General features: G+C 34.1%; 1 long non-coding RNA gene across 1 annotated transcript in view; it reads left to right on the top strand.

The window, feature by feature from the left end:
* LOC117063648 overlaps nt 1–15,295 on the top strand; it is a 116,605-nt gene that overhangs the window by 63,878 nt on the left and 37,432 nt on the right. Inside the window, exon 2 of the long non-coding RNA XR_004429024.1 lies at nt 13,805–13,922. This is a non-coding gene — a long non-coding RNA (uncharacterized LOC117063648). The remainder of the gene's footprint in view (nt 1–13,804; nt 13,923–15,295) is intronic.

Genomic DNA, 15,295 nt, shown 5'->3' with positions numbered 1-15,295 from the left:
AAACTCAATAGCCAGTTAAATTATTGATGTATCCACACATGCATAATAGATCCATACATGCATAATAGATCCTTTGCCCTGTGTTGATTTATAATAGGAGTCAACAGCTAATTAAACTTATAATAACTATCTGACATATACTGAGAATAACCATAATCTATACCAGCCAATAAGCAATTTAAATAAGAATGTAATAGGAATCCCAATCCTTGAAGATTTAAAAATTTAATGATAGCATTATTGATTCCTTCAGGAATATAATAATTGCTTTTAGTTTACTATTTTAAAAAGCTGTGAATTGTCAGTGGTTCCTTATATCTAAATTACTTTGACTCCCCGAATGGAAAAGGCAACATGGGAATTGTGTCAGTACTTAAAATATTTTAGAGAGATTGTTTCTGTCCAATAATGGCCAACACATATAGTAAATGTGTAACACAGATTGAGTATTTTCTACATAAGAAAAATAACTGGACAAAATAAAATAAAAAGATGCTTCTTAAGATATTTGACATCAGACAATAGAGGACAATCCTTGAGAGAGAGGAAACAAATGAGGCAAGGTCTGTGATTGCCTAAGTTTACTGAATTGAGAGAATTTCCAGGCAACAGAGCAAGTAGAGGAAACCTAGGTAGAGCTTGGCATACTTTTCCATGTTGAGGAGACTGCCAATCATCCAGGAAGAACACGATTTCTAGAGTTCACAAGACAGTATTGGAGATGAGAGCTGCAAAGGGAGATAGCTCTGGAGATCTGTAGAAAGACCCTTCAAGCATTCATCAGAGTACTGATCAATGCAAGTATATGAAAACTAGCTGAGGCTTGGATATGAATTACCTGAAAGGATTAGAATAAATAACTTGAGGCAGGACGTGGTGGCTCACGCCTGTAATCCCAGCACTTTTGGAGGTCAAGGCGGGCAGATCATGAGGTCAGGAGATCGAGATCATCCTGGCTAACACGGTGAAACCCCGTCTCTACTAATAACGCAAAAAAATTAGCCGGGCATGGTGGTGGGCAGCTGTAGTCCCAGCTACTCGGGAGGCTGAGGCAGGAGAATGGCGTGAACCCTGCAGGCGGAGCTTGCAGTGAGCCGAGATCAGGCCACTGCACTTCAGCCTGGGCGACAGAACAAGACTGTGTCTCAAAAAAAAAAAAAAAAAAGTATCAAATTACTTCTCAGTAGCATATATGTATCCCATAACAAATGTTGAGACTACAAGATTACAGAAATATCCAGCACTCAACAAGGTAAAATTCACGGTGTCTGTTGTCCAGTGAAAAATTATCAGACAGGCAAATAGGCAAGAAAATACAATCCCTAATGGGGAGAAAATTAAATCAGTTGATGCTGATACAGATGTTAGAACTGGTATAAAAGTACACTAAAACAGTTACTACAACTTTATTTCATATGCTCATAAAGCTAGAGAAAAAGCTGAATATGTTAAATAATGACAAAAAGGATATAAAAATATAATCAAACATCTAGAGTTGAAAACTATGATGTCTGAGAGGAAAAAAGCACTGGATATTATAAACAGCATGTTATATATTGCAGAAAAAACAGTGAACTTAAGACATAGCAACAGAAACTACTTTAAAAAAATACAGAGGGAAAAATACTTACTTAAAAAAATAAACACAGCATCAACAAGCCTTGGGACAACTTCAGACAACCTAGTAACAATTGTAATTGGAGGCATGAAGGTTGTCAGGTAGGTGAGGGAAAGTGTTAGAAAAAATAATTGAAAATATAATATAAGAATTTCAAAATTTTCTGAAAACTATAAATCATGACTGCAAAATGTTAACACAAAATTTTATACATACATTATACGTATATAAAGCACAAACAAAATTTTATATATACAGCAAATATTTATAAAATTTGTATATTAATTATATATATACACATATATAATGTACCTTGGTGTATGTGTGGGTTTACACACACATACACAGATACAGACACACATACCAAGCTATATCATAATCAAATTGGTTCAAAACAGAGGAAAAAAGCACATTATTTCTAGAACAAAGGTAAGCATGATAGCAGGTTTTTTGTGGAAGCAATGCAAGCAGTAAAACAACTGAGCAACACATTTAAGTAATTGAAAGAAAAAATCTTTCTACCTAGAATTATATACCCAGCCAAAATATCTTTGACAATAAAAGTTAAAAAAAAGTTGAAATAATTTGTCACCAGCAGGCCTGAGTAACAAGAAATCTTAAAGTTTCTCCGTAAGATGAGAAATTCTCTTTGTATTTAAGTTAATGTAGAAAACAATTGATGACTTATTCAAACATAATAATATATTGTGGGGATTATAAAAATATAAAAATATAGAAGTAAAATATCTGACAGTAAAATAACTGTACAAAGACTGGGAGGGAAAAAGGAAGTATATTGTTTTAAGTTACTTCTATGTGGAATGAAATCATAGTACATGAAGTCAGGTTATGAAATTTAAGGCATATAAAATAAACTCTAAAAGGCCCACTAGAGAAACATGACAAAGTTATAGCAAACAAAGGAAATAAAGTAAAATGAAACCACAAAAATGTTAAATTAAAAAAGGCAGAAAAAGAGTGTAAAAAGGCTGAAAAAGAGGGAGAGAGGAACAAAGGACAGATAGAACAAATAGAAAATAAATAGAAAAATTTTAAATATAGAATCATCACATTAAATGTAAATAGAGCAAAAATGTCAGATAATGCCAAAATAGATAAAATGCAAGACTCAATGTAGATGCCTACAAGAAATCTTTAAATAAGGCACACATATGTAAATCGTGAAATGATAGAAAATTATATCATGATAACATTAATTCAAAAAAATCTGGAGAAGCTACATTAATATCTGACAAAGAATATTTCAGAACAAAGAATATTACTAAAGATTAAAGATGGTAACTTTAAAATGATAAAGGGATCATTTAAGAGGTCATGGCAAACCTAAATGTTTATGCAACTAGTAGTAGAACCTCAAAATACATGAAACCGTAATTGATAGAATTTCAAGGACAAAAACAAAAATTGACAATTATAATCAGGGATATTAACACACTTAATTAAATTGAGATCTCAAAAAATTATCTGGAAAATCAGTAACCATATTTAGGACTTGAGCAGTAGTATTAAATAGATTAACTTACTTGACATTAATAGAATACTTTATCAAAGAACAAGATAATACACCTTTTTAAGTCATCATGGAATATAATGTATATATTAGGCCATAAAGTAAATCTCAATAAATTTAAAAAGATTCAAGTCAGATAAAGTTTTTCTTACCAAAATGAAGTTAAAAATTATTAAAAGATCTCTGGAAAAATCCCTGGTACTTGAAAACTATATAACACACTTATAAGTAACCCATTTGTCAAATATATTTTAAACGGAATAGAATATTTTTAAAAATCCAAGCATATGAAAATTTGTGGAATGTTGCTTACTTGGTCATTAGAGGGAAATTTGTAGCACTAAGGGGCTGTTTTTATGTCTATATAAATGTCTTGAATTAATGACCACAGCTTCCACCTTAGGAATCTAGAATACAAAAATAAATGATACTTAATGTAAGAAGAAGAAAATAATGAATATTAGAGTTGAAATCAATAAAGTGGAAGATTATTTAAAAATACAGGAAAATGATGAAACCAAACTGAATAGCCCTATACCTATTTGAATTTGCAGTTAAAATATTTATATAAAGAAAACTCTAAATGGTTTTCTTACAACAAAACACTTAGAAAGATATAACACCTTTTCTATACAAACTCTTTCAGGAAATTGTTTAGGAAAGAATACAATTTCAGCAATGTCCTCTCTTAAAACCAAAGACATTACAAGAAAAGAAACTGCAGACAAATATTCTTTTTAAACATAAAATTGTACAAATAAAATGTATAAATATATTTAAAAGGCACTGGGTGCGGTGGCTCATGTCTACAATCCCAACACTTTGGGAGGTAGAGGTGGGTGGATCACTTGAGGTTAGGAGTTTGAGACAAGCCTGGACAACATGGCGAAACCCCATCTGTACTAAAAATACAAAAATTAGCTGTGGTGGGCGCTTGTAATCCCAGCTACTTGGGAGGCTGAGGCAGGAATTCAAGAATCGCTTGAACCCAGGAGGCGGAGGTTGCAGCAGTGAGCCAAGATCGTGCCACTGCACTCCAAGCCTGGGCAACAAGAGCAAAACTCCATCTCAAAAAAAAGAAAAAAAAAAAGGATAGTACATCATGACCAAATAAAGTTTATCTCAGGAATGTATGAACAGTTTAGCTTTAAAATATCAAGTAATATTAACCACCATATGAACAAATGAAATAAAATAACACCACCACATGATTATCTGAGAGACAGAGAAAAAGCATTTGACATTATCAAATACAAATTCCTAATGTAAAACTCTCAGCAAAATGGAAATAGAAGGGAATAATTCTCAACTTGATAAAGGGGCATCTTTGAGGAACCTACTTCTAGCAAACACCATCTTTACTAGTGAATGACTGAATATTTTTCCCTTATTATTAAAAGGAATGTCAGGATTTCTTCTTTTACTACTTCTGTTAAACACTGTACTAGCCATTCCATGAGGTAAGAAAAAGAAATATCAATTTTTTAAATAGGAAAAAATGAAATATAACTATTATTTAAGATAATTTGATCATCTATATAAAAAAATTCTACGGAAGCTATGAGAAAAGCTACTAGAACTAATATGTGAATTAATATATTTGCCACATGTAAAAGCAATATAAAAATTTAGTATTTATCTGTATACTGACAATGACCTACTCAGGAAATTAAATTTAAAAATATCATTTAGAATAGCATAAAAATATGATAAATTTGAGACAAAAATGACCAAAACTATGTGAGACCTATACCATGAAATCTATAAACACTGAAAAGAGAAATTAAAAATAACCTAAATGGAAAGATACATTGTGTTTATGAATTGAAAAACTCAGTATTATTATAGTATTAATTCTCCCCACATGGATTTATAGATTTGGTGTGATTTCAATCAAAATTCTACTTTAAAATTAATGTGTACATTTAACATACAAGGAAGTGGAATTACCAAAATAAATTTTAAAAAGAAGAAGACAGGTGGAGAATGAATACTCCTGATTCCAAAATTTATTATAAGGCTGAATTAATCAAGAGATAGATAAATATATCAATGGAATGGAGTGTCTAGGGCTAGACATATGCATACACAATAGCTGATTTTCAACTAAAGTCCTAAGTTCCTTTAGTGGAGAAATGACAGTATATTTAAAGAATAATATGAAATAATTGGATAAGCATACGCAAAAAAATAAACTTAGATCTTTACCTCACACTACATAAAAGGTATATCAAAATGGGTGATAGAATTAAATGTATCATCTAAAATTATAAAACTTCTAGAAACATAGAGATAATTTTTTGTAACTTTTGTTTACTGAAAGGTCTCAGATGTGTCAACAAAATTCATATATTAAATTTTAAAAAATGAGATTCATAAAAATCACAAACTTCTGCTCTGAGACATATTGAGAATGAAAAGATAAGACACGGGCTCTGACAACATTTTGCAAATCACAGCAATAAAGTACTCATACTCAGAAATCTCAAAATTCAACAGTAGGAAAACAAAGCAATTTTTTAAATGGGCAAAGCATCCCACCAAGGAAGACATACAGGGGACAAATAAACACGTAAAAAGATACACTACATAATTAGTCATTTGGCAAATGCAAGTTAAAACCATAGTATGGTATGCTTATAAACCTATTAGACGATCATTTCATATACCTGCATTGTGGGATTGCAGAGAACAACCATCAAAGCTGTTTTAAAGAGACTTGCACGGCTTTGTGTAGTGTACTTCTGCATCCTGTGATGAGGGTGTTCTGGGCTTAGCAGTCTGTCAGCATTTGGATGTATGTGAATGGGTCCCACAAGATGTATGTTCTTGCACTTTTTGTATCTTCCAAGTTTTTTTTTTTTTTTTTTTTTTTGGTCTTATTTATTTATTTATTTATTTATGAATGAATGACAGGGTAGTGGTCTTGCCCAGGCTGGAACTGGAGTGGTAATGCCACAGTCATAGTTTGTTGCAGGCTTGATCTCCTGGGCTCAAGGGATCCTGCTGCCTCAGCCTCCCATGTAGCTAGGAATACAGTTGTACACTACTTTCCTACATTTTTTAAAAGAAATTTCAGGCATCTCCATTGAGGTCAGGACATGCCAGTAATTTTAAGTCAGGTTTTCAGTCAATCAAACCATTGACTGTTGGGTGTTCAAGTTAGCACACTGAATTCAGAAATGCTGGTAATTTTACCTGCATTGATACATTCAACCTAGTCTAAGATTATATTCCTTGCTTATTGGTCTAACATTCACAGATTCTTTTTTTTACATCTATATCCATGCTTCTGCTAAAACAAATTGCCAATAATATACACACTTTTTATGTAGATTTTTTTTTCCTCTAAGTTTTATTTTGAACTTTACTCCAGGAAAAGGCTGGAATTAGATTCTAGTTATACATGTGAAAATAAAGCAGGGTGGTAAACTGAGACACAGTTATCTTGCTTTTGCAGAGCAAATGCTTTAGGCTTGGTCATTACAGAAACTTAAATAAAGTGAGGACTAACCTATTAGCCAGGAGAGCAATTGTTACTTCTTTCTGCTGGCAAGAGCTCAGTAGAATTTAGTGGTTGATAGTCATTGGTTTGATATCATCTAATCTTATAAATATTCTATTTCTCAGTTTACCCTTTTTCCTAATTTCCCAAGTTCAGCTAGTGTGTTTGTAAATATTATTAATAGTCAATTGTTCAACCATTTTGCCTTTTCAGTTCTGCTGCAATTGATAAAGCTTATTATTGAATGGTCTTGGACAAGGGCTTCAATCTTATTTTCATTCTTTAGGCCCATACTCAGTTATTTAAAAAAAAAGGAAGCCAGTACCAGAGTCCTAGAATTTCAGGATAAAAATTTTATTCAATCATAGCAGCTATTGAATCAAGATTTATACTTCATGGGCACAGGAGTTCACAGACAATAATGCACTGTTTTGACACTGTCGGTCAGGGACTGTTGTCTTACTATTCTTCGATTGTAGCTATTCCGCAGTATTCAGATCCATCCATATCAGATTAACAATCCTAAATTCCTAACATTGAATGTCTAATACCTGCAGTGACTTTACAGGATCAATATCCTTTAGATAATTTTGGAAGTTGCAAAAAACTGATAATTTGCTGGCCAGTTTTTTTTTTTTTTAAAAAGGGTGTTCGTTAAAGAATGCTGAATATCTAACATGATTAGTAGGAAGATTAGAGGAAAAACAAAACAAAATTTGAGGCTAAACTTGTAGATAAACATCTAAAATTATGCTGCAAAACTAACTTCATAGGAAAATGATTTCTGGGGCTTCCTCTCAAAAGTAAATGTCAAGAAATCAACTGACCACAATGCTTCTATTATTACTACCAGTACCAATGTCACCTCTGGATGGCAAATCTGATCTTAGTACCTCTACTTTCAAGTCTGGAATTCCATATTTCAGGTTTACAGAATGGAAGAGGGTATATGATGTGATTAATTAACCTTTGAAACATGAGCAAGTACTTCAAAGATGGTTAGGAAAAATAAACTTTTGCCACCCTGGTCCCCAGAGCCCACTCACAATTCTCATTTATAAAGTTAAAAACTGTTCTGGGTTCTTGTATTTCCTTCTATAATTTTGTATACAATTAAACACATTTTAAAACATAGGTAGTGTCATATTGTTTAAAAAAAAAAAGATAGTTTTGCCCGTAGTACACCATATTTGCCGTACAGATGATCCATTCTATTTTTCTACAAGTAAATAGGATTTCCTTATCATACATGTATTCTTAATTTAGTCCAAAAGTTGTAGAATTTAAGGCTATGACAGAAATAGAGAACTAGTTATCACCTAGAGATTCTATATTTTAAACCAGTGATAATACGCGATTGGACTTGGTATTGTTTCCCTTTTGTAAGAGTAGGAACATATTTTCAAGTGTCTGAAACTTGAAAATATTATGTTAGGAAGAGAGCGCATAACTATTGAGTAATCAAAAGAACAGAGTATAATGGGTACTTGTCATATTTTGGCCAGCTAAGTTCTGAACTACATTCCTGTTTAGAGAAAACCTTTGTATGTTGGTTTTAGTGAGTGGAGAGCAGATAATCCTTCCTCTTACTCCCTGGAGCTATGCTTTAGAAACATAACCTAGGCTCAGTCAATCATTTGCTCCTGATATGACTTAGAAATTTGAGAGTGTTTAAAATACATAGGAAAATTTGGAATTTATTCACAATGACAGAAATGGAGTTGAGATGTTGTTGATCACAGCAGGAAATGTCATCATAAGAATTTTGTAAATGAAGATTTAATAAGTTCATGTGTATAAACCACTTAGAACACTACCTTCCACAGAGCAGATCCTAGGTAAGTGTTTATTATTAATAAGTGAAAGAATATTTCAGGTTTTACCAAAACTACAATTAAAAGCATTTTACCAGCCTAGGGATTCAAATTTAAAATCTCTCCTTGTTACAGTAATTTTACACCTTTGTAGCTTAGTTTGTATTTGCTTGCATGTGATATAAATATTTTATTAAACTGGACATTCACATTAACCAATGAGTCAAAGTATAACTAACCTTCAGTAATTTACTCCTGTGAAGGTCACCACATGATTTATCACTTTGGACGTTTTGTGAGTTTTGAAGGTAGACTTGCAATAATGAACACAGCACTAGTGCAACACACAGACAACTTTGCTCCATTAATCATCTCATTGGGAAGAAAATAAGAGCTGGTGTGTGGTTCTTAATAACCACAAAGCCAAATGCAATAAGTCTGGTTACTCAAATGTAGCTGATCTGTTCGATTTATTTCACCTCATTTAGCTCCTGACCTAATTGGAGTCAGTCCTGGAATATTGTGCAATGCTTTAGGAAGTCCAGGTTGGGGAGTGCTGGTCACATAGTACACACCATCTACTGTTTTGCATTTTGTTTCTAGGATTTCTGGAATTCAGTGTACTTGAGTACTGCCAAAGTGTGTCCTCAATTAAGATAAATATATTTTATCCTTTCTCTCTCTTTCTCTTTCTTTGTCTCTCTTTTCCTCTCTCTCTACGTGAATAGTAAAAGGAATTTTTTTTTACTTTTTCTTATATGTATTTTATATGTATTTTTTATTTCAACAGCTTTTGGAGTACAAGTGGTTTTTGATTACACAGATGAATTTTATAGTGGTGAAGTCGGAGACTGAGTGCACCTGTCACCTGAGTAGTGTACATTGTACCCAATATGTAGTTTTTTTATCCCTCACCCCCTCCCTCTACACTCTTGACTCTCCGGTATCCATCATACCACTCTGTATGCCTTCATGTATCCATGGCTTAGCTCCCCATTGTAAGTGAGAATATACAATATTTGATTTTCCATTCCTGAGTTATTCCACTTAGAATGATGGATTCCAGCTCCATCCAGGTTACTGCAAAAGACAAGATTTTATTCTTTTTAGTGACTGAGTAGTATTCCATGATGTATATATACCACATTTTCTTTATCCAATCAGTTGATGGACACTTAGGTTGGTTCCATATATTTGCATATGTGAAGTATGCTGGGATAAACGTATGTGTGCAGGTGGCTTTTGATACAACAACTTCTTTTCATTTGGGTAGATACTCAAGAGTGGGATGGTTGGATTGAATGGAAGATCTATTTTAGTTCTTTGAGAAATCTGCATATTGTTTTCCATAGAGATTGTACTAATATACATTCCTATGAACAGTATATAACTGTGCCCTTTTCACCACATTCGTGCCAACCTTGATTATTTTTTGAAGTTTTATTAATGGCAATTCAAGCTAGAGTAAGGTAGTATCTCATTTTAGTTTTAATTTGCATATTTCCCTGAAGATTAGTGATGTTGAGTATTTTTTCATATGGTTGTTGGCCATTTGTATATTTTCTTTTGAGAAACATCTATTCATGTCATTTGTCCACTTTTTGATGAAGTTATTTTTTTTCTTGCTGATTTGTTTGAATTCCTTGTATGTTATGGATATTAGTTCTCTGTTGGATGTATAGTTTGAAAATATTTGCTACCATTCTGTGGGTTGTCTGTTTACTCTGATGATTATTTCTTTTGCTGTGCAGAAGTTTTTTAGTTTAATTAGGTCCCATTTATTTTCGTTTTTGTTGCATTTGGTTTTGGGATCTTAGTAACACATTCTTTGCCTACACCAGTGCCCAAAAGTGTTTTTCCTAGGCTCTCTGCTAGACTTTTTATGGGTCTGGTCTTAGAGTTAAGTATTTGATCCATACAGTGTTGACTTTTTTAGATGGTGAGATATAGGGATCCAATTTCATTCTTCTACATGTGGCTATCTTGTTTTCCCAGCACTATTTATTAAATAGGATGTCCTTTCCACAAGTTACGTTTTTGTATGCTTTGTCAAAGATCAGTTGGCTTTAAGTATTTGGCTTTTTTCTGGGTTCTCTCTTCTGTTCTATTGGTCTATGTATATACCTTTATGCCAGTGCCATGCTGTTCTGGTTACTACAGCCTTGTAGTATAATTTGAAGTCAGGTAATGTGATGCCTTCATATTTGTTCTTTTGGCTTAGGATTGATTCAGTTATTTGGGCTCTTTTTTGGGTTCCATATGAATTTTAGAACTTTTTTCTAATTCTGTGAAAAATTATGTTGATATATTGAAAGGAAATACATTAAATATGTACATTGCTTTTGGCAGTATGGTCATTTTCATGATACCAATTCTTGTGGTCCATGAGCATGGGTTGCGTTTCCATTTCTTTGTGTCATCTATGATTTCTTTCAGCAGTGTTTTGTAGCTAATCTTGCAGAGATCATTTATCTCCTTGGTTATGTGTATTTGTAGGTATCATTTCTTTTGCAGCTATTGTAAAAGGAATTGAGTCGTTGATTTGATTCTCAGGTTGGTTGTTGGTGATGAATAGGAATAATAACTGATTTGTATACACTGATTTTGTCACCTGAGACTTTGCTGAATTCATTTATCTAATCTAGTAGTCTTTTGGTGGAGTCTTTAGGATTTTCTAGGTGTATGATTGTATCATCAGCAAACCGGGATAGTTTGACTTCCTCTTTTCCAATTTGGGTTCACTTTATTTCTTTCTCTTGACTAATCTCTCTGACTAGGACTTCCAGTCATATGTTTAATAGAAGTAGTGAAAGTGGGCATTCTTGTCTTATTCCAGTTCTTAGAAGGGATGCTTTCAACTTTTCTTCGTTTTGTATGATGTTAGCTATGGGTTTGTTTTATACAACTTTATTATTTTGAGGTATGTTTCTTCTATGCCTAGTTTTTTGAGGGTTTTTATCAGAAAGGGATGTTGGATTTTATTGAATGCTTTTTCTGGGTCAGTTGAGATGATGATATTATTTTTGTTTTTAATTCTGTTAATGTGATGAATCACGTTTGTCAACTTTTGTGTGTTGAACCATCCCTGAGATGACAACCACTTGATTGTGGTGAATTATCTTTTTGATGTCCTAGTATGTTGTTGAGGGGTTTTGTATCTAAGTTCATCAGGGACATTGGTCTGTAGTTTTGTTTTTGTTGTTGTTATGTCCTTTCCTGGCTTGGGTACCAGGGTGATATTGGGTTCATAGAATAAACTGGGGAGGAGTCCCTCTTTCTCAATATTTTGAAATAGTTTCAGTAGGTTTGACACCATTTCTTCTTTGAATGTCTGGTAGAATTTGGCTGTTGTTCCATTTGGCTCTGGCCTATTTATTTTTGGAAATTTTTATATTACTGATTCAATCTTACTGCTTGTTACTGGTCTGTTCAGGATTTCTATTTCTTCCTGATTCAAGCTATGAGGGTTGTATGTTTCCAGGAATGTATCTATTTCCTACTTTATTTACCTTTTCGAAGAACCAAATTTTTGCTTTATTGTTCTTTTGTACTTATTTGGTTTGGTTTCATTTAGTTCAGGTCTAATGTTGATTTATGAGTCTGGGATCTCCAGAGTTAGGTGCATACATGTTTAGGATTGTAATATCTTCTTGGTGAATTGATCCTTTTATCATTGTACAATGACCTTCTTTGTCTTTTTTTTACTGTTGTTGCTTTAAAGTCTGTTTTATCTAATATACGAGTAGCTACTCCTGCTCACTTTTGGCTTCCATTTGCATGAAATATCTTTTTCTTTTTCCATGTCATTACCTTGAATCTAAAATAATAGTAATGTGTTAGGTGTGTCTCCTGAAGACAGAAAATGTTTGGTTGGTAATTTGTTATCCATCTGGAAATCTGTATCTTTTAAATGGAGCATTAGACCATTTACATTCAATGTTAATATTGAGATGTGAGGTACTGTTCCACTCATCATGTTGGTTGTTAACTAGGTATTTTGTTCTCTTCATTGTGTTATTATTTTATAGGCTCTGTGAGTTTAATGCTTTTAAGAGGTTCTATTCTGGTGCATACCAACCTTTTGTTTCAAGCTTTAGAACTCCTTTTAACATTTCTTGCAGGGCTGATAGAGTAGTGACAAATTTCCTCAGCATTTGCTTGTCTGAAGTACAATATATTTTTTCTTCTTTTATGAAATGAGTTTTGCTGGATACAAAATTCTTGGTTGGCAGTTATGCTGTTTAAGAAGGCTAAAGATAGGACCACAATCTCTTCTGGTTTGTAAAGTTTCTGCTGAGTACTTTTTTATATATTTAAGAAAGAAAAAAATTACCATTAGATGAATTCTAAAATTTGTCTCAATTTTTATACTAAATAGTATACTCTTCATTTTATAGATGAAGAAACTGAAATCTAAAATTGGTAGTGACTTGTCCAAGGTCAGATGCATAATAAATGGCAGAAATGTACTAAAATCTAGATTTTGATGCCATAGCTAATGTACCTTTCACAGTAGTTACTCACTTTGTTGCCTCGTAACAGTGGACACTTTATAGCTCATCACAATGAAGAGTAATTTCAATATCCTTGGATTTCCAATTCTACTTTTTGACTCCAATAGCAATAAAACGAATATTATTTTATAGCAAAAAACACTATAGATAAAGCTCATTGAGCCCTGATAGCTCCTATTTGTCAATGTTAATATAGATTTATTATGAATATGATTGCCCTAGTGAATATCTGTTCATTGTTGTCAAAGCCACATAATGAAGAGCCTGTAATGATTTGTATATTAAGCTGAGTCCAGGTTCAATGAACATGTCTAATTCATTTTGATACAAACTGCATCAGTAGAGTTGGAGCCATGGATTTTCAATAAAGCATGAACTAAAGCCAGTATTAAAATTTTTAAACATAAGTTGTTTATGTAATTGTATAATGTGCCTTTTTCTTATAAACTATAACTATTAACTTGTTCATGTTTTGAGGGTATACCTAAAGCATTTGCCACATGCAAGACAGGATTTGTAAGGATAATATTATTAAGTATTATTCTAAAATTATATTTTACTACTCTTCCCAGTTTAAGGATATAGTGAGTACTAATTTTATTCCTGTAAATTTTTTTTTAGCATTTGGGGATATTTCTACTCACAAATATTTGCTTCAATAATTATATCCTTGTGTATTTTGTGGTAGTTTTCTGTGACTCAACTCTTTGAAATTTCTAAACTTAAGAACATTTTGAGAAAAGTACCATTTTCAATTTTATAAAGATAAGCACCTGCTTGTTTGGAAGCTTATGAAAATCTTACTCAAAACTTGCTTGGTAGAGATGTGGAGCAAGATGGCTAATAGAATCCTGGATTGACCATCATCTCTGCAGGAATACCACATTGAAAAATCTTCCGCACACACAAAAAAAGCACTTTCATAGGAACCAGAGATTAGGTGAGTAGTCAAAGTACCTGGTTTTAACTTCATATCACTGATATGGTCACTTAAAAGAGTAAGAAAGAGAGTCTTGAATTACCAATACCACTCCTTTCCCATTCCCCTGGCAGTGTTGGTTGTTGTGGAGACAGAATCTTTGTACTTGGGGAAGGGAGAGCACAATGATGGTGGGATTTTGTCATTGAAACTCAGAGTTGCCCTGTCAGAACTGTAGTACCAAGCGGAATTCAGTTGTCCCCCACAGAGGGAGCATTTAGACCAGCCCTAACCAAAGGGGAATCACCCAACTCAGTGGTCAGAATTGATTTTTGGGAAGCCTTGCCACAATGTGCTAAAGTGTGCTGAGATCCTAAATAAACTTGCCATGCAGTCTGTGCCACAAGGTCTGTAATTCCTGGGAAAGTCCAGGTGCTGAGCTGGGCTCAGAGCCTGTGGTCTTGTGGGGCACATAATCCATTGAGACACCAGCTGGGAGAGACAAGGGAGTTCTTGCACCACCTATAACCCAACCCAAGGCAATGCTGCTTGTAGGTCCAGGAGTTACTCCTTCGTTCTGCTTGAGGAACAGAGAAAGGAGAGTAAAGAGGGCTTTGTCTTACAACTTAGAAATCAGCTCAACCACAGTAGGACAGGACTCCAGGCAGAGTCCTGAGGCCCCGATTCTAGCCCCTAGTTTATTGGCAATATTTTTATACCCACACTGGGTCAGAAGGAAATCTGCTGCCTTGAAGGGAAGTACCCAGCCCTGGCAGCATCATCACTTACTGACTAAAGAGATTTGGGGCCCTGAATAATCAGCAGCAGTACCGAGGATGTACTCATGGTAGTCTTTGAGTGAGACTAAGAAACATGCCAGATTCAGATGTAACACAGAACATTTTTAGCTGTAATGGCTATAGGGAGAGACCTGCTTGAGAAAAGAGCAGCAAGAGTAAAGGGGAATTTGTCTCGAAGCTTAGGTGTCAGCTTAGCAACAGTGGGGTAGAGCAAAAAGAGAACTCTTGAGGTCTCTGATTCCAGGCCTTAGCTCTTGAGTGGCATTTCTGGGCTGCCTTGGACCAGAAGGGAGCCCACTGCCCTAAAAGGAGAGTACAACCCTGGCAACATTCACCATAAGCTTAACGAGGAACCCTATGGCCTTCAGTGGACATTGGTGTTAGCCAGGAATACTCACCATAGCTCAGGGGCACTGGTGGTCATGGAGAGAGACTCCTCTGCTTGTGAAAGTGGAGGGAAGAGTGGGAAGGAATTTGTCTTACAGCTTGGATGCCAGCTCAGCTGCAGTAGAATAGAGCACCAGGTGGGGTCCTAAGATTTCTGACTGCAGGCCCTGGCTCCAAAATGGCATCTCTGGACCTGCCCAGTGTCAG

This window comes from Trachypithecus francoisi, unplaced genomic scaffold (genome assembly GCF_009764315.1).
Source record: "Trachypithecus francoisi isolate TF-2019V2 unplaced genomic scaffold, Tfra_2.0 Lachesis_group18, whole genome shotgun sequence".
NCBI classification, from domain to species: domain Eukaryota; kingdom Metazoa; phylum Chordata; class Mammalia; order Primates; family Cercopithecidae; genus Trachypithecus; species Trachypithecus francoisi.
Note: the sequence above shows the minus strand (reverse complement) of the source record. Positions and strands in the feature narration are given on the sequence as shown.